We start from the raw sequence: 23,181 nt of genomic DNA on the forward strand, positions 1-23,181 counted from the left end.
GAATTTCGCAGGGAGGAAGAGGATGGGGACAAAACTAGTACTAGTTGGCTCTGCTTGTCATTGGCTCTGGCTCTGCCTACTGTTTGGGCTCCCTGCTTTCTGTCCCACCAGTCCTAATGGAGGCTTACCTGCTCTCCTCTACTCAACCTATATATTTGTGACCAGATACTGAAAGGGGGGTGAGGGAAGTGTAAGTGAGTCCCCAGGACCAGCTCCTCATCACATTCACACCATAAATTTAAAGCAGATTTAAAGCACATGACTTCACTCAAAGAGTCCTAGGAACTGTCACTTGTTAAGGATGCTGAGAATTATAGCTGTGGGAGTGGCAACTTAATGGACAGTGTGAATGGAATGGAAGTGATCCTCCTGATGGCATTGTTTCCAAGCCCCCCCCCCAAAAAAACCCTGAAAACAACTCTGGAAATCTAATTGGTGCTTTGGTAACATCTTCATCCTACATCTAAAGCACGTTTAACATGCACAAGCTTCCCTCAAAGGATCCTGGGAGTTTGTTAAGGGTATTGGAAATTATAGCACTGTGAGGGATAAGCTACAGGTACCCAAATTCTTTGAGAGGGCAGCTATGTGCTTTAAATGTATGGTGTGGTTATGGCCCCATAGGGCAGGAGCCAATAAACCATATATTAGTTTTAAAACCATATGGGGCTATAAAGCCATTCCTGAGGGGCATCTAGAAGCATTCTGAATATCACCAGAGCTTATCTGTACAGCAAACGCTCCAGTCAGAATGCTGCTAAATGATCCTGTTCCTTTAGAAACTGGGTAATAGCACCAAGAGCAAAGATAAAGGGTTATATCCAGTGCTAGTTCTATTCAGAGTAAACTCAGTGAACATGACTAAGGGTCATCAGTTTCAGTGGGTCTACTCTGTGTTAAACCACAGAGCCTAGGGCTTGCCAATCAGAAGGTCGGTGGTTCGAATCCCCGTGTCGGGGTGAGCGCCTGTTGCTGGTCCCTGCTCCTGCCAACCTAGCAGTTCGAAAATACATCAAAGTGCAAGTAGATAAATAGGTACCGCTCCAGCGGGAAGGTAAACAGCATTTCCGTGTGCTGCTCTGGTTCACCAGAAGCGGCTTAGTCATGCTGGCCACATGACTTGGAAGCGGTACACCGGCAATAAAGCAAGATGAGCGCTGCAACCCCAGAGTCATCCGCAACTGGACCTAATGGTCAGGGGTCCCTTTACCTTTACCTCTGAGTAGAATTAATCAGGCTGTAACCCATAGTCTGTCAATAATTTGGACCACTAGCATGTGGTCTCTGGTACATTGCCCACCCACCCCCAGTGCTTCTTGCCTTCTAGTGAGCAGGGGGATGATCTGAATCGCCTGCCAGTTAAAGGCAGACCAGCCTAGATTTGCCCTTTCCAAAGCAGGATGCAAACCAAAACACAGCCCTCCTTGAAAATTCACACTGGAATCACACAAAATTATCTGGATTCTACAATGCAATTCTCCAGTCAAGCAATGAGTACAGAAATGCACAAGCTAGCGTGAAGTGTGCACATAAACTGCATGTGTTAGTGAAAATAACATACAAAAATGCATTATAACAGGAAAGACTGCTTTGCAAATAGTGTCGATTAGAGGAAGCTGCTTATACAAAAATGGGTGGGTGACCTTGGGCCAGTCACACTTCTTTGAAGTCTCTCAGCCCCACTCACCTCACAGAGTGTTTGTTGTGGGGGAGGAAGGGAAAGGAGAATGTTAGCCACTTTGAGACTCCTTAAAGGGAGTGAAAGGCAGGATATCAAATCCAAACTCCTCCTCTTCTTCTTCTTCTTATACAAAAATGTGCATATTAAAATAAATTTGCACTAAAACACTGATGAATTTTCATGATGGCTTCTTTTTCCCCCTTAAAATGCAAACTGATGTGGAAATAGGGAGAATGGAATTAAGACTGGAAAAACAAGAAACAGAGAGGAGCCAGAATGGACAGTTTTGCCCATCCCTGAAGTTACTCAGGTTCAAAACCTACTTGGGAGGCACATGACACATGTCCTAGGCTGTACTAATGCCACCACCTTTATCCCGTAATTTTTCATACTACTTTTAGGATGACCCTTTTCTTTCTTTTTAAATTGCATTCTTCTCTCTCTGCAGATGTCTGTGTGAACTAGCTTCATGGTTATTATTACATGGTATTGGTAGGAGTGGCTCTTCCACCCTTCGGAGCTGGTTCTGTGCACTTTCTCCTCCACTGTCCGCACCACTCACCTGCAAATTTAACCTTTCTGACTTGGAAGTGAATTTGTGGGAATGAAGTTTTGTCCTTTGATTTATTCCCCATAACTGGACAGTAGTCATAATTTTGTTTCGGTACTAATCTTATTTGAGTGCAATGTGCACAGCTGTGCTTACTCTGAAAGTCTTTACAGTGGAACCTTGGCTTTCGAGCGTCTTGGAAGCTGAACTGTCTTCCAGAATGGATTATGTTCGAAAACCAAGGTTCCACTGTACTTTTACCAGCAGGTGTAGTGCAGGGGCAAAGCTGAGTTGTGTTTGCGATTGAGGAAGGAAAGTGTGCCCTCAGAAGCAGTTGGGGAGGGGACCTTGTTCCCACTGAGGTTCAGCCTTGGTATCTGTATTCAGTCTATATTCAGCACATTATTTTTCTGATATTCAAAGCATTAGAACTGAGCCCTGGAAGAAATGATAACAGAATCCCTGTGTGTGGGTGGAGTGCTTTCTCTGCATCATGCAATAACTATAGCAGAAAGCATGTCAGTAGAGCAACTTGTGAATCTCAACTATTTTGACTTACAAAAGGCAGGTAAACCCGTAAGGATTGCATGTAGAAAGTTAGGGATGTCGTGTTCAGTGGGAAGATATGGCCTTGGTCAGAATGCAATGTACCATTTTTTAAAGCAAACACAGCTATCTTTAACTGGGCTTTCCAGGGTCTTGGTGACCCAGCTATCATTAATGAACTTTTGGCTAAACTTTTGGCTAAAGAACCCCATGGCTGTGCCAGATCAAGGTCCATCTAACCCTGGATCCTGACTGCAATGGCAGCAAACCAAATGCAGCTGCGAATCTCACTGGGACAAAAGCATGGACTTGGTGATCCCCTTCTTTTTTTGTCCCTATCAAAAGAACACCAGAAGAGATAACAGGCCCATCTAGTCCAGCATCCTGTTTGCACAGTGGTTAGTCAGATGTCCCAATATGCTAAAAGCCCATCTGTGATTCCTAGCAACTGGTATTCAGAGGAATACTACCTCCAACAGTGGAGGGAGAAGCCTGCTGTGGGACAGCACACAAACCAAGCTTTGGAGCAATCTAGAGCAATACGAGTCCTTCAGATCTGGATACCTAGAAGGGGGAGAGGAGAGAAAGGCCTTCTAAGATAGAAAATGGAATTGTGAGATTTGGAGTTTTACAAGCCCCTGAAGAGCCCCTATATCCCTTATTGCCAAAGGCTCTTCTTCAACTTTGTACACATTCCTTCATTTCTTTTGCTTAGCCTGCACTAAACATAAGAAGATCCTGCTGGATCTAGCCCAGCATCCTGTTCTCACAATGGGCAACCAGGTGCCTTTGAGAAACCTGCAAGCTGGACCTGAGCACAAGAGCCCACTCCTTTCCTGTGGTCTCCAGCAATTGGTATTCAGAAGAATTATTGCCCCCGCTCGTGGAGGCAGAGTGTCACCACCAGGGACAGGAACCATTGATAGCCTTGTCTTCCCTTAATTTGCTCGGTCCTCTTTTAAAGCCACCCAAGTGGTGGCCATCATTCCCTCTTGTGAGAGCAGGTTCCATAATTTAACTATGTGCTGCATGAATAAGCACTTTATTTTATCTGTCCTGAATCTTCTAGCACTCAGCTTCACTGGATGTCCATGAGTTCTAGTATTACGAGAGAGGTAGAAAAACTTCGCTATCCACTTTCTCCATGCCATGAATAATTTTATAAACTTTCAGCTTGTTGCCTCTTCCTTGTTTTTTCTCTAAAGTAAAAAGCCCCAAATGCTGCAACCTTTTCCCATAGGGAAGCAGCTCCACCCTCTTGATCATTTGGCTTCTGAAGTAAGCTTTGTCAGACTGAAACAATTGTCTGTTTTGTTTTGTTTTGTTTTGTTTTGTTTTTAAGTAAATTTCTGAGAATGTTTAACATTTAATGACATCATGGATCTTCAGGCATGGATCTGCTGCTCAAATCATAGCAATGATCTACTCCAGGGGTAGGCAACCTAAGGCCCAGGGGGAGGATGTGGCCCAATCGCCTTCTCTATCTGGCCCGCGGATGGTCCGGGAATCAGCATGTTTTACATGAGCAGAATGTGTGCTTTTATTTAAAAGGCATCTCTGGGTTATTTGTGGGGCACAGGAATTCATTCATCCCCCCCCCATATAGTCCGGCCCACCACATGGTCTGAGGGACGGTGGACTGGCCCACAGCAGAAAAAGGTTGCTGACCCCTGATTCTACTCGCTAGAAAAGTTGTTATGGGCTAAAGGCAAAAACATTTCTCTTCTCCCAGGACAACCGATGGCCTTTTAAACTGGGGAAGGGTATTGTTTTTGTTTGTTTTAATTGTAAGAATTTTTGTGTTTTTATATTGTAAACCACCCTGTGATCTTCGGATAAAGTTCGGTATGGAAATTTAATAAAAATAAAATAATAAAAAAGAGGAACAGAAGTGAAATAGCACCATAACTTTCCCCTCCTGCAGTTTCTATTGAGTTTTGTGGCACTTTATAAGACAGACAGATTGCAATGGAGTTTGGTCTATTAGGATGAATGAGCCACTGTCCCACAGTCTGACATCAGTCAGTAACCTGCCAGCCTGCCTTATTTCTTACATCCAGTACAGGGAGTGGCATAGCCTGTCAACTTCCTCCTTCTTACTCTTAGAGTTGCCACTTATAGAACTCAGCAGAGAGGAGGTTGGGGGTCAAAACTGGAATCAGTTGGTCCATCTAGCTTAGTATTGTCTTCACTGACTGGCAGCAGCTCTCCAGGGTTTCAGACAGAGAATATTTCCTAGCCTTACCTGGAGATGTCTGAGTTTGAACTCGACCTTCTGCATGCAAAGCATGCAAACTAGACACTCTACCACTGAGCTGAAGCCCTTCGCCTAATGAGATTTACTGTATTCCAGGACACATTTGTGCATCATGAGTCCTGGAGAATTTCTGGATCACCATGAACAATAAATGACTTAAATAAGAAAATATATTGGTCTTGCCTCCTTCATTCAGCCTCTATGAAAGAGCAGGCAGGGTTATTCTGCTGTGCCTGTGAAACTGGGTGGGATTGCATCATTGCCTTGCTCCCAATGGAGCAAGAGAATGCTCTCACTGTGTTTCTGCATGAATCACTGCTCTGGGCTGGCCTCCTCCAATCAGCTTCCACTTTGGCGGTGTTGTGGGGGGTGCGAGTGCGGGAAGAAAAGCCTGCCACAAAATTGGGTTGGCTGGGCTGGCCACGAGCTGAAGCCCAAAACATGTGGAGGGCATGAAAACTTGACAAAGGCTGAATCACATCATCACTTGGTCACTTCTAATGCAGAAGAGGGTGCCTGTTGTGCTTCTGCATGAGGAAATGTTCCGGAACAAGCCTCCTTCCCACCCCAAATCCATGATTTAGATACACAAGAAAAGGAACCATTCTATAAGCAAGCTCTTGGCTTTTGCTTTTTTAATGCTGGTGTAAGATTGAACTCTCAGTCAAAGGGGGTGGGTGGGTAGGTGGGGGGGGGACACAACTGTGTGTGTCAGCAGTCTGGGAAAGTTTGGCTTTCAAAGTACCAGGAGGCCATGGCCAGAACAGTGGCAACTCTACCCTTCTCCCTGACAGCTTTCATCCTAGAGATTAACCACCGAAACCAGCTAACAACAGCAGGTTTGCTTCTCCATTCTCTCACCTTCCTCTGACACCAGATCCTTCCTGGCTCATGTGTACACTTCATCTCTTTCTTTCTCCTGTGATCTGGAGTCTCTCTCCTCTTCCCCCTCTCCTTCCCTCCTCCTCCTTGCCTCTCTCTCTCCTAAGTCTGCTTACTGCTGACTGAAGCTGTCATTATCAGCTCAATAAATCTCTTGGCACTGGGTTCTTTTTTTTTTTTAATTGAACCGCTTGCTTGCCTGAGGGAGGGGGCGGGGGGGGGGAGAGAGACGAGGCTTGCAAAAGGTTGAGGAGAGCACCACTTTCCCACGCCTAGGACACACCGCCTTGCGCATTCCCTGGCTGCCAGAACTTTTGCAAATGTTTGGATAGCCTTGAACAAACAGCACACCTTCTTTTTTCAGAAAGGGAGGCCAACAGGAAATTTTGCTAACCGTCCCCCCCCTTCTTCCCCCCCAGCCCATCCACCGCCGCCGCCACCCAGCTCTGAACAAGTCACGAATTGTGTCTCTGCATGTGTGTGTATTTATTCTAGGCTTGTCAGGCCTTTGGGGTTTAAGGGTTTTGAGCAGTGCAATGGATACTGATGCACAAAAGACGCTGTACAAAGCAAACCCGGCAGAAAGGAGATGGCTACCTTCCCCACTTCCTTCTATAAACATAGGACACCTGCACATTTATATTGCCAGGCTGCTGTGTAACAGGTGAAGTTCCCCCACGCACAAATATTTCCTAAGCTGAGTTTCTGTCTGTTGTTTTCAGCTGGTTGCAAAAAGAAAGAGGCCATCAGCATCATTGTATTTCCCTTCCACCTTTTCTCCAAGGAGCTCTAGGTGGCACACCTACTTCACCTCTCTGTTTTATCCTCACAACAACCCGGTGAGGTAGGTTAGGCAGAGAGAGGTCCCGTCCATACCTCAGTTTAATGTGGATTGTGATCCCCTTTAATTCTCCCTCATTCTCCAACTTTGCTCTCCCCCACTTTCTCCTCCTTAAATTCAGAGATTCCTCATGCTTTGAAAATCCGAACAGGAGAGCTGTGTGTTGATAGCAGAGGCCATATTAGGGATCAGAAAGTGTGGGCCAGTTGGAGGAGAATGTCATGTGGACCAGGGGGAATTAAAAGGAAGCACAAGCAGTTCACAATCCAGATTAAGCCGAGCTATGGATGGGCCCAGTTAGTGACTGGCTCAAGTTCACCTAATGAGCTCCATGGCTGAGTGGGGATTTAGACCTTGGCCTTACGAGTCGAGCACTCTAACCACTGCACCACATTGGCTCTAGAAGTTAACATTAAGCTTAATCCACCAAATAGATCCTTTCCTGACATTGACGTTGTGAACCATATTTGATGACCAAAATTCAGATGTTCCCTAGAAAGAGATGTCATAAATGGTATTAGTTGCAGCTAGACATGTAACAGCAAAAAGTCGGAGAAGCGAAGAACAGAGGAACATTTCAAGAATGGAAAGTTTTAATGTGGCAACATTTCTTAATGGAAAGAGGAATGGGACAGACAAATATAGAAGGTGATATCAAAGGCAGAGGTATGGATTCCTTCAAGATAGGGCTGGGCCCAAGGCATTTGGGCACCTCAGGTGAAGCAGAAAATGCTTTTTTACTCCCTTCCAGAGAAGTGAGGAGTGGAGATCTAAATCAGGAACAAGGCTGGTGGGGGTGGGATTAAGATCAACATCAGGACCAACGTCAGGAACAAGGGGATAGTGAAGATCTACATCGGGAATAAGAAGGGGAATGAAATCAACCTTACCTGGCTGTCATAGGGGGCAGGAATGGGGCCTGCTCTGAATCACACCAGGCAGGTGCAGACCCCAGGAGACCCCAGAAGGCAGCCCCCAACATTTCCTCCCATGGGGTGGGAGGGGGCCAGCAACACCTCCTATGTGCTGAGAGGCTGCTGAGGAGGTGGCAGATCTGACTTCCAAATAACATGCTGGGTAGGGTTGTAAAAGTAACGTTTAGGAAGTTGCTGAGCTTTTTGTAGGAAGACCCCCAAAACAAGAAATTTTTCTATTGACGTAATGTCCGAGAAGATGCGGATGTATGGCAGCCCTAACTGGGGATGTGTTCCTTGAAGGCTGCCCAAGGCGGTTGTCTCCACCTTGCCTCATGGGCAGGCCCTGGGCCAAGTGCTGGTCAAACTGGGACCTCAACACCTGCCTCACAAGAACTCTCCTGGAGAGCCTTGATCAGCTGAAGTGGAACAGTGCCTCCTCTTCACATTCTTATTGACATTGTCAATAAGAAGACCAACACAAAAGGTAGCGCATTGTATACCAGGCAAAACAAATATAAATTCTATGTGTTGTAACTTCTGCGTGTTATTGTTATATATGAAAAATATATAGTGGTACCTTGGGTTACAGACGCTTCAGGTTACAGACTCCGCTAAACCAGAAGTAGTACTTCGGGTTAAGAACTTTGCTTCAGGAGGAGAACAGAAATCATGCAGCGGCAGCACAGCAGCAGCGGGAGGCCCCATTAGCTAAAGTGGTACCTCAGAACCTTAAGAACGGACCTCCAGAACGAATTAAGTTCTTAACCCGAGGTACCACTGCATAACAATAGGAACCCCAGAGGTCATCCAACACAGCCCGCTGCTGAATGCAAGATCTGCAGACGCAGGGTGTAACTATAGCACCCCCCATCCACCTCACCTATCAATGGCTATCTGGCCTCTGCTTAAATACCTCCAGTGAAGGAGAGCCCATGACCTCCTGAGGCAGTCAGTTCCACAGATGAACAGCTCTTAGCATTAGGCAGTTCCTCCCTATGGTTTGCCAAAATACTGTAGGCTTCCCTGAAATATCCGCCCACTGGGTTGCTTATGGATCCTTCTGGGTAGAATTGCCAATTTACCAATGTAATTCCCACCCCACCCCTCCAGCCCTTAACAGCAGAAATAGCAGGCAGGAATCCTCCATATGGGAATCTTTTCCTTAGCCCAGTAATACATTAATGGGGGAAGGGCTGTTCCTGCCGAATGTCTACATTTTAAACAGTTAAAAGGCCCAAGCACACTGCTTGAAAGAAATGTGCACCAGGAAACTGGGGCTGGGGGGGTGGGTGGTGGGAGGCTTAATGTTTTTATCTCTTGGGAGATTGTTCTTTCCTTCCGAATTCAAGCGCTCCAAAGCTTGCTTTATTGATGCCGAAGAACCCTGAGGGCAGAGAGGTTTGTTTGAGGTTCTTTATTTTTAAAGAAGGATATGCCAGGGTATCTTATGCCCAAGAAGTACTGCTCTTCCTTTAGTTTCAGAAGTGTGTGTGAACGGTAGAGGGCATGTGGTTCCTTGCTGTGAAAGGAGCCAAGCTCTGCACATGCTCTGGGGTGCCCTTGTCTTTAAGATGTTAAATTATAAATTGCTCTTACATTTCCCTGGGACCTTATGGTGAAAGGAGGGGTAAGAAACACAAGGGCACCCCGGAGCATGTGTAGTGTGTTTTGTCCTCACAGAGTGGGGTAACCACTGCCCCACACCCTGCATCTGGAATTCTATTCCCACCAGTTCCTTAAATCCCAATTATGTCCAGATTATCCTTGGAAATGGGAAGATCTCCATGAAATGAACCAGCTGAATAAATGTGTGAAATGCGTTTTAAACATATAGTGTGGATGTGACCTTGGGGTGTGTGTGTGTGTGTGTACGCACACTGGTGGAAGGGAGGTGAAAGGCACCCCCCTCACTGTCCTTCTCCCTCAGCGGTTCCCCTGATTGACGAAGGGCCAAGCCCTTCCACAAGAGCCTTTAGAAATCCCACATGACTTAAAGGCTCCCTTTGACGCACACGGTCTCTGGAGCTGCCAAGACGTCCATGCCTCTGCCTGGAGCAAGTGGGGAGGTTTCTGTTCGCTTTCCAAGTCTGCACAGGGGCGTCTGGCCCACAGATGCAGTAACTGGGCCAAGCAGGGAGAGAATTGGTCGGGGGGGAGGGGAATGATTATGCGTGTAACGGCAAGGTCCAGCTGGGAAGAGTTTAGCATCGGTCCTGCTGGCTCAGGATTAGGGAGGAAAAATGCCAGTGCTGGGGGAGTTTTGTGTTGCATTCCCTCAAGTGCCAGGGCCTCCCGCCTACACAGTGAATCCGGCTAGAAGCGATTGCCTGGTCTCACTTGGAGTTTATGGTGGGCTTGTGGCAAGGGAAAAGCAGTGTGATCGCAGCAGCTGGGCGTCACCGTCACAATTCTTTTAAAACGTGTTCACTGCCAAAAAAAATTTGAGCGTTTGAAAACTGGGCAGAGTGCCACTGTGGTGTAGCGGTTGTTTATTTATTGCTGTTTATATCCCACCTTTTCTTTTCTACAGAGCTTGAGGTGGCATCCATCGTTCTCCCTCCTCTTCATTTACTCCCCACAACCTTGCAAGGTAGGTTAGGTTGAGAGGTAGTGGCTGGCCCATGGTCGCTCCAGTGAGCTTCAGGGACGAGTAGGGATAAGATTTTTAGTCTCTCCCAGGTCCTAGGCTGGATCTAGACACATCAAAGAAGCGTTTCAGAGCTTAAAGCATTGTAAATTTAAACAGGGAAAACAGGTAGAGAAAAACAGGGCTCCACATCGCCATCTTGGTGGCACAATGTTATATTGCATATGCCACACATATAGATCTCTTTTTCTTTACCAGTCTAGCCTGAGTCCCTAGTCCGACACCATCATTTGGGCATGAAGCTCACTGGGTGTGAGCTTGTGCCAGCCATTGCCTCTCAGCCTAAACTACCTCACAGGGTTGTTGTGAGGATAAAACAGGGAGGAGAACCAGGTACTCCTTGGAGGGAAGGTGGGACAGGAATGTAATAAATATAGAGAAACATGCTAGAGGTCAATTCTGCACTTCCTGACCAGAATACCTATACCCTAAAATCCCAGATGCTGTGGGATAGGCAACAAAGTGGTCACGAAAATGAACATGCTCTGAAGCACATTTTATTATTATTAATATATTTAATTATTAGCTGCTTTCCCCCCACAAAAAGTGACATGTGATTTCGAGTCACTGCCAGGACAGAATCCCACCACTGAACATGCTCTTTGCTGAATCTCTGTAGGTATGCAGTCCCATCCCACACTTGGATAATTATAATTTGGCTCTCATTTTCTGGAGTTTATAATTATAATTCATTGCGCCCAGGGCCCACAAAAACTCTTTGCTTTGTTTGTTTTTGCCGGGGGGGGGGAGTGCCAAGGGTATAATTAACTTGTATGATGTAACAAAGGCAAAAGTACATACGAGCATGTGCAAAGGGTTTTTAAAAATCCACCTGCAGCTAACCCATGCAGAGTTATAGTTTTTTTATTTTTAAAAAAGATATTGCTTCCCAAACCAGCCTAAAGCAGACCAGCTTAATTATTTTGTCATGTATAAAATATATCAGCTTCATTATTTTGTCAAGCGGATGTCATCCCAAAAGGACAGTTTGGTGGCTTGTTTGTTGGTTTGAAACAATTTCAAGGTTTTTTTGTTTTTGTTTTAAATAAAATCGCAGCCTGTGCCTTTTTGGAGTTGTGAGAGCATTTTGAACTGTTGGTGGACACAACAGACTAGTTCTCCTTTTTTGGCAGGCAGACCTGGTCTTTGCAGATTTCGTAACAACGCATGCCTTACAGCAAGGACGGAACTTGGAAAGGATTAACAGGGTAGAAAGCTGCAGGCCTGCTGAGTTCTGGGAACGTAAAAGCTTCAGAGGCCTCCTGACAGCTCCCCCGCCCGCCCCACTCCTGTGCCTGCCTTCCTTCTCCACACCAGCTTCCTGTAGCTGTTTTCCCTGCGATGAGATGTTTGACCTCCAGTGAGTCAAAACTGGAAAGATTCCAGAATGTAGATTTCTTTTTTTTTTACTGGGCTTTTTCAGACAGTGGGGTTATTACAAAGAAAAGGAGAAAAGGGGGCACTGGTTCCCTAATATTGCTAATCCTATCCTGTGCCCGTGAAATGGATGGCTGGATGCAGAGTTAAGTGCAAAATATTATTTATTTCTTATCACTGGTTGCAATCATTCATAGACCACTCTTCCCATCCAAGGAAACCCAAAGCGGTCTTACAGAATAACACTCCCAACATTAATGTGTTGGGGGGGAAAAACCTATGTAAAATCAGATAAATATTAAAATATACATAAAATCCAAGTAAAGCCAGTGGCAACAGTAGGTGCATTTCTCTTTGCTAGCCTACAAACACAAAACTTGATGACATGTGCACTTAACTGCATATGGCATACGAATGCCCCTGCCCCACAAAATAGAGGGAGAAGCAAAAGGTGTGGGGGATAATGGCACTTTGACAAAGCCTCATACTGAGTCACACCATTGGGTCTTTCTACTGTAATATGGCTACATGCCAAATTCAATCCTTGGCATTTGGGGTGGACCATAGTTCAGTGGTTAGATCACCTGCTTTGCCTGCAGAAGGCCCTAGGTTCAATCCTTCAAATCTCCAAATAAGGCTGGGAGTGCCCCATGTCTGAAACCCTGGAGAGCCACCACCAGTCCATGTAGACAAAGCTGAGCTGGATGTACCAATGGTCTGAGTCCGTAGAAGGCAGCTTCTTATGATGGGACAACAGTTGGTGTGCTGGGAACTGTGCCGGCCCCACCATTAGACAAAGTAGTGATAAAAGGATGAGTTATTGCCAGTGAGCTAGGTGGTCCATAAGACCATTTCCTAAGTTGCTTTACAGGGAGCTATGGGCCTGGCTGGGACCTTTCACTGCCAGACAAAATAGAGAGCACTGGGCTGGGTAGGCATACAGTCTTACTACGTGTAAAGCAGTGTCACATGCTCTGTTCTATATAGTTCCTTGTTCCTTCTCATGATCAGCAGAGCAAGTTATGCTGAATTAGGAAGGGAAGGGCAGTAGCGCAGTAGTTAGAGAATGCAGAAGGTCCAAGTTCAACCCCCCAGCCCTGACATCTCCAGGTAGGAACTGGACTCCCACCCTGGAACTCTCGAATGCCACTGCCAGTTAGTGTAGGGTCACTTCTTATGTTCATTGGTCTGTTGCCTTCATAATACGGTTTGTAGGCTTCCCAAAAGCATCTGATTGGCAACTTGTGGAAAACAAGATGTTGGATGAGATGGGCTCTTGGTCTAAAATATGTCTCTTTGCTACCATCTGCAACTTGGGAGCTGAGTGTTAGATGGAATGCTAGCACCAACACTTTGTGCATGATAGTAGTAAGTGGAAGAGGGGAGTGAGGAGGGCAAGCAATCCCACCAACAAGTCACTCTCCCCTGACAGATGTACCCCCCCATAGGTAAACACATTTTCTGTTTCCTTAACCACCCACCCTCAGAAATGCGCTTTGCCACTTGGGTGCCTTCCTCACTAATGTTTTCCCTGATGTGCATTGTTAGAAGACACACGTTTTTGGTTTTTTTTAACTGACAATATTGCAAATAAATAAGTTGTAACTTAAGAGGCGGTACTTTTGGAGAAACCTTCTCCCTCTTCCAGAGAACAGAAGGATGGATAATATCTAATAAAAGTATATCCTTTCCTAGCATCTATGCACATCTCTACAAATTCATGTGTGGAGAAGGGACATTCCATCTACATATTCTTCTTCTTTACATCCATATCCCATCTTTTCTCAAGGAGCTGCTCAAGGCAAATTTTTCTCCCCCTCCTTTTATCCTCACAACACCCTTACGAGGTGGGCTAGCCTGACAGACAAAAACTAGCCGAAAGTCACACTCCGTGATTACGTGGGGATCTTGAACCCATGGCCTCGTTCCAGTCCTCGAGTGTAACCACTACACCGCGCCACCTCTCAAATGCTTTCCCCCTCCCCCACTTTTCTTCTTCTTTAAACTACAGCCTATGCATGGAAAACGGGGCCCTGCCTTGGATCTGCCACGCGCACGTAACCAGCTGCGGGTCTCGAGGACTGAGGTGGTGGGGGCGAGGAGGGCGAAAAGGAGAGCGCACGGCCCGCACGCGCCACCGAGGGCTGAGCCAGGGCCACGCGACTGAGCGAAGGAGAGCGCAGCTAGGAAAGAGGGAGGAGCAGGAGGGCAAAAGCAAGCCGGCCGCGTGACTGAGAGAGCGAGCGCAGCACAGGGGAAAGGAGGAGGAGGAGCCTCACGTGTGCCTCCTTTTGTTTCGTTCCCATCCCCAAGAAGGCCTCGGCTCCCAAAGAGGGCGCGCGAGGGGAGGGTTGCCGTGCGGTGCGCTCGCCCAGCCGCCCGGTTTAGAGAAGCGCGCGCGCAAGCAAACACACACCCAACCAACCAACCAACCAACCTCACAACACCGCCAGCGAACAGCTATTGCGTCGCCCAGGACGCAGGAGCGCTGTGCGTGCACGGGGCGAGCGGATTCTAGGAAAACAGGAAGCCGCCTTCTGGAGTCGGACTATCTGGTTCTGTGTTGTCTGCACACTGAAGTCCCATCCACACTTCTGTTGGTCCCTGATTTCAAGTCACAGGGCCGAGAGGTGTCCCCCCACCCCGCCCCCATGCACACACGTAGCAACGCTTTCCCCAGGAAAAACGCTGCTTGTTACTGAATCGGAACAAACATCAACCCGCAGAAAACCGTGGCTGTCAACAGTTCTGCAGGGTTTCCCAGGCAGGTGATACTTCACAACCCTACCCGGAGATACCATTTGAGACTGAAGCTGGAGCCTTCTGCTTTGGGATGTTTGTAATTGTGTTTTAGACTGTTTTTGTTTTTAAATTGTGTTATCTGTTTGCTGCCCCGCGCTCCCTGGGGAGGAAGGGTGGAATATAAATTAAACAAATAATGCCGTGTGTACATGGCTTCCTAAACCAATGGTGGGGGTGCACTGGAAGGAAAGTAAATGGGAGTGTGTCCTATGCAAGTATCCTTATGCGATATACACATTAGTAGCTGAGCAAGGCCATTCCCCACCCCATGCCTGACTGCATTTGAGTCACATTTTTGCATTCCTGTGCACACGGGTGGGGGGATGTCTTCACTCGATGTGCATTACCTGTTTAGTTTCCCTTCACCTGCATCCCCTGCCCAAATTCCTATTCAATGAAGCCATCATATGCACATGTGCTTGCATCTGTGCATTCACAACCGATGTCTCAAATGCACACACCCTAGTTTAACCATGGCTTGCTTTTTCGAACTGAGTGAAGTTGGTTTGGGACAAAACACATTGAGCAACAGCATTTCTCAAGAAATGCTAACATTGTGAGTACTCAGCCTCAGACACCAGCAGTGGGAGTAAACTGTAATACATATGCTGCCTTAGCCTCAATCCAGTCAGAGGTTTCCCTTAAATGAAGTATCTTTGTCTCTCCTTTTGCCAGTATTGCCTCCCCGCCAGCCACTTTCCTCCCTTCTCCTTCCTCTGTCCTTCCAGTTAGTTGACACAGCCTGTGTCTCTCTCTGTTCACTTTGTGGGTTGGAGCGCACACAACCAAACGGGAAGCTGATTTGGTTCATGTGAGGTCTCCATCTGGGATGAGGGCAGCAGTACAGCTTTCCCCACAAAGAGCAGGAGAACTGCCAGCCTTTCTGTTTACCTTCCAGCCTTCGGCAGTGCACTGGCAACTATATAGCGTGTGCACTTCATACATTTAAAGCACACGTCTTCCCTCAAAGAACCCTGGGGACAGTAGTTTGTTCAGGGTGCTGAGAATTTTACCTTGGTGTGGGGTAAACTACAGTCCCCAGGATTGTTAGGAGGGGACGGATGTGGTTTAAATGGTGTGCATAGAGCCTGGCAGATAGGGACAAGCAAGATGCTGAAGCCCTGGCCTCTGATTTCTGCAAATCTTATTCTGCCAGCCAGTTCAGCACCAGCTGCCAGCACAATGCTGGGACAGAGTCCTGGGTGCAATTCCTCCACTCACCTGAATAATGAGGGATCAACACAGCCGGAACCTCAGGATTACACTTTCAACCAAATCATTTTCATTGTTAAGGACTAGAAACTTGGTGGTTGTGTTTTTAAGACAGAAGAAAAGAAAGCTGAAATTCACAGGGAGATTAATTCTGTCCAGAGTACTGTGTGTGCAACCTGGGCAAAGTCTGTATACACCCACAGCCAAATATCAAATACTGCACTCAACAGCCCATCATCCTCCAGGAGAGGTCACTCAGGTCATCTAAACTAAGCCCAAAACTGAAATTTGGAAGTGAGTGGGAGGGCAGGGCAGAATTTCCATGGCTCCTGCGTGTCCTGTTCAAGCCTGAGAAATGAGCCACAGCTGAATACAGAACAGAAGTTCCTAGGTTCCCTCATGCAGAAGTTCCCAAGTTCAATCTCTGGCATCTCCAGAGATGGAGAACACAAATGTGATAACAAGTTGTTATTTAGTCTTGTCCGACTCTTTGTGACCCCATGGACCAGAGCGCGCCAGGCTATTTTGTTCAGGTTCTTCTTGTGAGCTTTTCATATGGGCAGCTGATTGGCTAGCATCTTGTGGGAACAAGATGCTGAACTAGATGGGCCATTGGCTTGCTCCAACTGGCTTGTCTTATGCTATTTATTTATTAAATTTATATACTGCCCTTCATCCAATGACCGCAGGCCAGTTTACACACTAACCCCCCCCCATACACAACATAAAACCGAAAAACATGAAACCCCCCCAAACCAACCCCCCCCCCAAATTTTTTAAAACACCATAGATGGTTTAATCAGCCAAAGACATGAATGACAAGGAATGTTTTTGCACCAGCTGAAGTTTCCAAACTTTTCAGAGGCGGTCTGTGGTCTAAACCACAGAGTCTAGGGCTTGCCGATCAGAAGGTCGGCGGTTCGAATCCCCGTGACGGGGTGAGCTCCTGTTGCTCCTGCCAACCTAGCAGTTTGAAAGGACGGCAAAGTGCAAGTAGATAAATAGGTACCGCTCCGGCGGGAAGGTAAACAGCGTTTCCGTGCGCTGCTCTGGTTCGCCATTACCCGGAAGCTGTATGCTGGCTTCCTTGGCCAGTAAAGCGAGATGAGTGCCGCAACCCCAGAGTCGTTTGCGACTGGACCTAATGGTCATGGGTCCCTTTACCTTTACTATATTCTTATGTTGCGGGGAGGGAAGAGAGAAACCTCCCCGCCCCCCGACATCAGCTGCAAGAGAGATTTGAGCCTCATGCTCTACCGACTCTTGTGCACAGCAATGCCTGTGAAATGTAGCCTCCCCCCTACACTGGTGGGGAGGGGAGAAATAAATGCTTTGCTCAGTGATCCCCAAAGCACCAACCACAGGATTTGCATTGCTGCTTCTGTTGCGGTTCCCAAATCCTTGATAGCCAGCTAGCTTTGGGGTGTTTTGGAACCCCATGCAAGGGATTTTGACAGGTGGGACAGGGCAACTCACCAATTATATGGCGTTGTCATGTTGCCATGTGACAGGTGTGTTGTCATGTTCACTTGCCAAAGTTGGCCCAGGGGGTGGGTTTCCCTCACCCCTGGTCACAGCTAAAGCAAATCAGCCCAAAGTTCTGCCTTATGTAAGCATCTACTCAGCCTGTCATGCAGACATGATCCTTCTCTGGCTCCTCCATCCCGTGAGCCATTTCAGTAATGCAGCACTGTCATCTGCAACTGGAGACACCATAAATATTATCAAATAACTCCCATTTCACTTGGCCCTGGATGGGAGAGGAGAATAAAAACCTTGTGTCTTTCCCTCTCCCTTCCCTGCTCTTTTTTCTTTCTTTTCTATTTTTTTAAAGTCAAGCTCGTGCTATCATAAAAATGAGTCAGGCTTCCAGGGTACCAGTTAATGCATTCATTCTGAGGGCTGCTTAACTTCAGAAAAATAAAATGAGACAAACTTTTAAAAAAGAAAGAGAAGGAGGAAGGAGGAAAGGGAAGAAAAAGCTTCCCTGCTCCTTGGAGTGGTCCTGGAAAGAGATTTGGAAGGGGGAAATCAGTATGCAAAAGTTATTTGGGTTTTATGCAGCTAAGTGCTACTCAGAGGAGACACCCTGAAATTAATGGACCAGGGTTAGTCATAGGTATTAACTTCAGTGGATCTATACTGACTATGACTGATTTGGATACAACTCTTTGACTCCATTTGCATTTAGTTTAGTGTGTACATGAGGTGGCATGGGGGAGATTATACAGTAGTCATCAGTGCAGCAAAGAACACTTTCCTTACCTCCCTTCTCTGTCTCTCTTTTTTCTAAAATCTTAAATTATTCCTTAATATTTAAATGTTAAGTCCCTGTTTCTCCAAAGGGTGGAAGGGTTCAGTAAGGGGCAGCTGAAACAATCAAGGGTATGGAGCAACTCCCCTAAGAGGAAGGGTTACAACATTTGAGGCTTCTTCATTAGGAGAAAAGGCAAGTAAGAGGTGACAGAATAGAGGAGTATAAAATTAAGCATGGCATGGATAAAGCAGATAGAGAGAGAAAAGGGCTTTTCTCTGTAGAACTTTGGGAAATCCATCAAAGCTGGAAAATTCAAGCCAGATGAAAAGCAAGTGCTTCTTCACACAGCACACAATTAAACTATGGAACTCACTCCCACAAGAGGCAAGGATGGCCACCGACTTGGATGGCTTTAAAAGAGGATAGGACAAATTCACAGAGCACAAGGCTATCAATGGCTACTATCCCTGATGGCTATGTTCCGCCTCCACCGCTGGAGACAGTGATGCTTCTGAATACCAGTTGCTAGAGTACTGCTGTGCTTGCAGGCTTAGCACAGGTATCTAGTTGGTCACCATGAGAACAGAAAGTTGAACTATATGGGCTATGGGCCTGATCCAGCAGGCTGTTCTTGTGTGTACATGCACATGAGCACATACGTATGCACAAAGCACTTCACCTTGTGCCACCTCCATTACTGCCCCCTATTAGCATTCCAGGAAACTCATCTCTATAGAGCAGGGGTCATCAAACCTTTTCAGCAGGGGGCCGGTCCACTGTCCCTCAGACCTTGTGGGGGGCCAGACTATATTTTAGAGGGAATTCCTATGCCCCACAAATAACCCAGAGATGCATTTTAAATAAAAACACACATTCTACTCATGTAGCAACACACTGATTCTTGGACCATCCGTGGGCCAGATTTAGAAGGCAATTGGGCCGGATCTTGCCCCCGGGCCTTAGTTTGCCTACCCATGCTCTAGAGTAGAGCCCTTTGCCCCTCCACATTCCCCAACACACATCACAGGTTCACCCCAGGCCCCAATTTTTTTAAAAAAACAAAAGCATTGGCAGGTCATGAATTGATGTGTGGCCCATCCCCGCTCCTTTGAAAATGAACTTCTACTGTTTGCAGCTTTGGCAGGGAGAAGGGACGAGGGAGACACACAGAGAGAGAGAGAGAGAAAGAGAGAGAGAGAGTCCCATAATGACCACTTTCTTTGTGTGACAAGCCGTCTGCTTCGTGTCTGGGAAAAGAGGAGCCTGGCAGGCATCCGCACGGAGCCACCCACACAGCTCAGGATAGCTGAGCTGCAGTCGTGTGTCAATAAAGTACACACACAGAGAGAGCCTCTTTCCTAGCCCATGCCCTCCTCCCATTTCCCCTGGCTCTATGCAATCTGCCTCTCGATTCTGGCTCACCCTCCCACAAGCAGAAGAGACACATAGACATTATTGGCATGCACACGGATGTACCAGTTAAATCAGTGGCATTCAAAACAGCATTTCTTCAAAGAACCCTGGAAAGGTTCTATCAGGATCTCCTCCCTGGTTCTGATTACTGAGCATACAAGATTCCCCAGGAGACAGCTTGCCTACTTAAGGGCTGCCAAGTCTACAAGGCTTGTCTCTAGGGCCATGGATTGTCTACCGATGGCTAGGCTACTAACTCTGTTGTATATGCTCTACCCCTACTGTGAGAGACATATCTAGGCTCCCTTGCACCCTTGGTAAGGATCTGTATCAGCGCCCCCCACGATTCCTTGTGCCCTTGTGTGCTTTCCTCCTTCCCTCCCTCCCTCCACTGTCTGCTTTCCTTCCTTCCTTCCTACCTAACTTCCTTCCTTCCCCTGAAACTTTCGCCTGTTTCCTCGTCTTTCTTCCCTCTGAGGCCTGCTGGGAACTCCACACACTTTTAATAGCACCCAAGGGAGCTTGCGTAAGGAGTGGTCCAAGGAATGGGCCAGGTGGGAGGGCTCTTAGCCACTACGAGCTAGAGTGGACAGCCATGACTTTTATGCCCCCCTGGACCTGCGCTCTTGGTGGAGGCTAACCTGACCAACCCCTAGTTATGCCATCTACCGTTGGAGGCAGTATGCTTCTCAATAAGAAGATCCCTGAGGATATTTGGTGGTACAGTTAGGTAACTTTAGACTCTGGTGTTGATGGTATTCTAGTTCCAACCCACCACCCCTGCATTTTCAGCAGTTCTCAACCTGTGGGTCCCCAGATGTTGTTGGATTACAACTCCCATCATCCCTGAGCTCTTGCCTTGCTAGCTAGGGGTGCTGGGAGTTGTAGTTCAACAACATATGGGGACCCACAAGTTGAGAAAGGCTGATTTAGATGGTAATTTGGGAATGGGGAACCTGTGTGGTTCTCTGGATGTTGCTGGACACAAACCAGCTTGGCCAACAGTCAGAGGTGATGGGAATTGAAGTCCAGCTTCTGGAGGCCTTCAGCTTCCTCATTCCCTACACCATCATGTGCACCAATAATGCCTATGTGTCTTTTCTGTCAGAGACGGATTGCGGAGAGTCAAAGGAAACGGGAGGAGAGGTGGGGCTAGGAAAGAGGCTTCTGGGAGCTGCAAGTACCATCCAGAAAGGAGGCTCCCTGCTGTGTATCTGCATGAGTGGTTGCTCCAGATTTGATTGGTTAAAACTGGACTGGGGAACTTGTGGCCCTCTCCAACTCCAATCAATCCCACCCAGCTTGGCCTATGGTCAGGGATGACCAAAGGAGCAGCCCTGACCATGATCAGGGAATCCAACAAGAACAACACTGGGCTACAGGTTTCCCAATATAATTTGGCACCTCAGGCAGACTGCAAAATTGCACTCCCCTCCCCGCCATGGAAGAAGGGGTGAGGGAAGATCTACACCAGGAACGAGGAAGGAAGATGGACATCAGGACCTGCTGGCCCTGTGAATCCTGCCACCTGAGGCAGTCACTTCACCTTGCCGGCCCTGGTACTGTTTCATTTATTTCACAGTGTGGTAATCAGCCAGCCCTGGCACATCTGAATGGTTGCACACATCAGAGAGGGGACGAGGATGTCTTCATCCAACATGCATGATCTTTTTGGTTCCCCCTCCCCTGCAATCACACCCCACTAAGCCTCTGTTCATTAAGCTGTTGTCTGCGCATGCGTGAGGGCTGTCTCAAATATACACACCTGGCTTAAGTTTGAATACTGCCTGAGCTAGTTGGATTGAACCTGGTTTGAGAACAAATACATCAAACACTTAATTTTTTTTTCAAGTAGGGGTGGTTCGGGGTTTCATTTCAGATGTTGTTCCCAAGTACAGGATTTTCAAGCATAGTTGTTTGATTGCAAAGGGCCTCTGCAGAAAAGAGTCCAACTACCAGGAGCAGCAGCAAAAACAACAACAGGGTCTAGGAAGCTGCAATGAAGTTTTGTCCCTTTTAGGAAGTGATGTTGCTTCTTCTCCTTTCCAACCCTTTGCGATGACAGCTTTGAGTTATGGTCCCTGTGGAGCTTTTTCCACCCTTCCACCCCAACCCCCAGTCCATTTTCCTCCTCGGCATACCCTGTTGCAGCCTAGTTAAAAAATCCCACACTCCATAGCCTCAAATAACTTAGATTGCACATTTGGCAGCAGAGGGTCAATGTGGCTGTGTTTTCACGGCGGAAAGGCCTCTGGCCGCATATTTTTCTAATTAGGGTGGTTTCCCCCCCTTCTTCTGTTCAGCACAGTGTTCCCCACCCAGCCCCCCTTTCCCTTTTTTTGCAGCTGCGATGACACTCAGCTCTTGCCCCCTGCTTTCTCACGCTCTCCCTTGCCAAGTCGTGTAACCAGCTGGGCGGCCGCCAAGCGTTGAGGTCGGCGTGTCAACCTCCGCTCCTTGTGTACATACTGAAAAGAAGGTGCTTTTCTTTAACCATGCTCCCTCCCTCCCCACAGGCCTCCTTCCCTCCCTCCTCTTGGCTCGTGGAAGTTGGTTCCTTGTCAAGGTCACCGCTCACAGCTTAGTTTGGGTGACCCAACCTGACAGCAGAAAAATGCATTAGGGAGCCCAAATTTAGAGGGGGCGACGCCAATTCTTTTCTCTCCAATGTTTTGCAACGATTTCTCCCTTTTCTCTCCCTCCCTCCTTAGGAAGAAGGCTTCCTGTCCCTCTCCTTCCTATAACCACCCATCCCTCAGTGATTTTAACCAGTCTTTTATCAGTCCCTGGGTTGGGTCCTGCTCTTCTCTGCTGCTGCTGCTGCTGCTGCTGCTGCTGTTACAACTATCTAAACACCATACATTTAAGAATTATGGGAACCATAGTTTACCCTTCACATGGTGACAGTTCTCAGCAGCCTTAACAAACTATAGTTCCCAGTGCACTTTTGAAGGTGGGTGTGATTTAAATTTGTTTAAAATGTATGGCTCTGAATACCAATTTCTGGAAGCTACAGGAGAGAAGAGCGCTGTTGTGCTTGTGGACTTCCCTTTGCGGTATCTGGTTGGCTACTGTGAGAACAGGATGCTGGACCTTTCATCATGGGATGCTGAGAGTGCTGAGAGGTGCTAGGAAAACCCTGTTCCTCTCACAGAACTGTAATTCCCAGAGTTTCCTGGGAAGAGGGGATGACTGTTAAACCACTCTGAGAATTATATCTCTGTGAGGGGGAAAGGTGGGTCTCCTAACAACCCTCACCACACTTAACAAACCATGCTTCGGGGGGGGGGGGGGGGAGTCATGACTGTTTAATGTGATACGATCCTGCCTGTAAATATATAGTGCAAATATGGCCTAACCTAGGTCTATTAATGTCAATGGGTCTATGCTAAGTAAAACGTAGTTGGATACCATGCTAATCTTCCCTCCCGTCGCCACACACTTTTGAACTGCACATTATCAGCTTTCCAACAGCACACTTGGTTCCCCTCCCCAATTCTCCCCTTTTTTGTCCAATTGTACAATAAAAACACACACCTTGAGACACAAGCTTGTCAACACAGCAGTGTGGTCCCCATCCACACAGCTTCTTCCTACAGCCCTGCTCTGCTTGAGTCTCCCCTGTGCCTGAAATGTTTTCTCTCCCTCCTCAGCGGCAGGCCCGGAAACCACCCTCCAGCTGTGGCTTATTAAAGTCAGATTGTCCCTTGAGGACCAAACCAGAGCCAGGGTCATTAATAACAACTAACTACGCAGCTTTGCGTGCCAGCCTTCCATGTCACGAGGCAGGGGAAGGGGG

The 23,181-nt window shown here is 47.3% G+C and overlaps 1 protein-coding gene across 2 annotated transcripts in view; it reads right to left on the reverse strand.

Moving 5' to 3' along the window:
• Positions 1-23,181, reverse strand: part of PERM1 (PPARGC1 and ESRR induced regulator, muscle 1) — a 69,466-nt gene that overhangs the window by 29,987 nt on the left and 16,298 nt on the right. The window contains exon 1 of one of the 2 annotated variants that reach the window (XM_083513006.1): positions 17,189-17,401. The exons of the other annotated variant lie outside the window; for it this stretch is intronic. The gene's annotated coding sequence lies outside the window, so the exon portion shown is untranslated. Of the gene's footprint in view, positions 1-17,188; positions 17,402-23,181 lie in introns of those variants that run through there. 2 annotated transcript variants of the gene reach the window in all.

Source organism: Podarcis liolepis (assembly GCF_965112155.1).
Source record: "Podarcis liolepis genome assembly, chromosome: 7".
NCBI lineage: Eukaryota > Metazoa > Chordata > Lepidosauria > Squamata > Lacertidae > Podarcis > Podarcis liolepis.